Consider the following 1,842-nt stretch of genomic DNA (forward strand, 5'->3'; position numbering starts at 1 on the left):
CAATGCAAGCACAAATGCAGCAGTTCCAGCAACATCAGCTCCATCAGCAGCAAGTACTGCACCACATTTCTCAGTGTCACTATCAACAGCAGTTCCCCCAACTGCCTCTGAACCAACCACAGCTCCCACCTCGGCACCCTGCTCTGAAGCCGGTCAAGCCCTCCCCTCAGGGTGGGCGCCTTCACCGAGGGGAAGCCTCCCAACTTCAGAACCCCTCTAGGAGCCAGGCCTCATCCCCGGGCAGGAGGGAAAGACTAATTACCCCCGCAACACAGCTCGCCGGCGGATCAGAAACCTCCTTGCCGAAGTCAGCACCTCGGCACTCTAAGTTCGAGCTCCCGCTCGCAGAGAACCAATTTGGCGTCCTCGCAGTGGACTAACAACAGTCCGGGCCGAGCGAGATCGGAAACACCGAGGCAAGCAGCGCCAATACCAGGCATTCTAAGCAGCAACAAAGACGTCGGCGAAGTCGCCGAACTACCACCCGCATCTTGCCCGAGCTCCGAGGTAAAGAAGAAACAACCTCGGACGAGGTGAAAGTTGCCCCTATTCTTTTAGTCCCTTCCCCCCGGTCATCGGAACTCCTTGCGGTTCCCATGCCCAAAGATTTCAAACTCTCTCCCCGAGACAAGTATGATGGGTCCTTTTCCTGCATGTGTGTGGTCTTCACTACCACCTTCAGGGGAGTGGCCCGCACCTAGTACAGGAACCTGGCCCCCGGGTCAATAAGAAGCTGGACCCAGTTCGTGCAAGTCTTCACCGTGTACTTCATTACTAGCAAGCGGTGCCCCTGCACCGAGGAGAGCCTCATCGGAATAGTCCAGAGGGAAGGAGAGTCCATCCGGGGCTATATCAAACGGTTCAATGATGCGTGCTTGCAGATACCACGGTTAGACCCCGCAGTACAGCTCGCGGCAGCCAAGAGAGGTGTGACACATAAGGAGTTCAGGTGGCACATGGTAGTCCCGCGACCAGGGCTGAATTCCTCAAGCTCGCTGACAAATTTATAAGAACAGGGGAGGAGATCAACCAAAGGACTGAAAGCGGGATCGAAAAAATGAAGAGGGAAGGCGAGCCCTCCAACCTAGATGACAAGAAAAGGAAAGACCCCCCTCGGGAGACGAAGCCAAGCCAGTCGTTCCGAGCTCCCTTAGCAGGTCGGACGGACTACACGCCCTTAAACGCGAAGCGGGCCGAGATCGTACGTGAAATGGCCACCTCGTCTGAAGGGAAACCCAAAGGAGAGGAATAAAAACTTGTACTGCAGTTTCCATAGAGACCACGGTCATAGCACCGAATATTGTAATAATCTCCGCGACGAGATAGAAGAACTTATCCGTTGCGGGTACCTAAGGAATTTTGTACAGCATAATAACAATAATAATAGTAATAAGATAGGTCGGCAGGGAGAGCACAGCAGAGATGCTCCCGAGTTCAGCAGCCGACCAGCTGAACCGCAGAAGCAGCCCCCGGAAGAAAGACCAGTTCGGGGAACAATCCACGTGATCGTTGGAGGATCGATCATAGCGGGATGCACCTCAGCAGCAGCTCGGGCATCAACCTGGGAGGCCGCGAGAGAAGAACAAAATCCCCCAAAGCGGCCTAGGACGGAAGACCCCATATTCTTCACCGAAGACGATGTGTGCGGGGTCCACTACCCCCATGACGATGCACTTGCCATAAAGGTAAAGATCAACGACTTCGAAGTCTGACGCGTACTCGTTGACTCCGGCAGTTCGGCAGACATCTTTTTTAAAGCGGCCTTCAACAAACTCCAGTTCCGAGAGAGTGACTTGAAGCCCGCGAACACCCCACTAGTCGGCTTCAACGGAGAAGAGGTCA

Source organism: Nelumbo nucifera, chromosome 3 (assembly GCF_055504915.1).
Source record: "Nelumbo nucifera cultivar China Antique chromosome 3, China Antique-T2T, whole genome shotgun sequence".
NCBI lineage: Eukaryota > Viridiplantae > Streptophyta > Magnoliopsida > Proteales > Nelumbonaceae > Nelumbo > Nelumbo nucifera.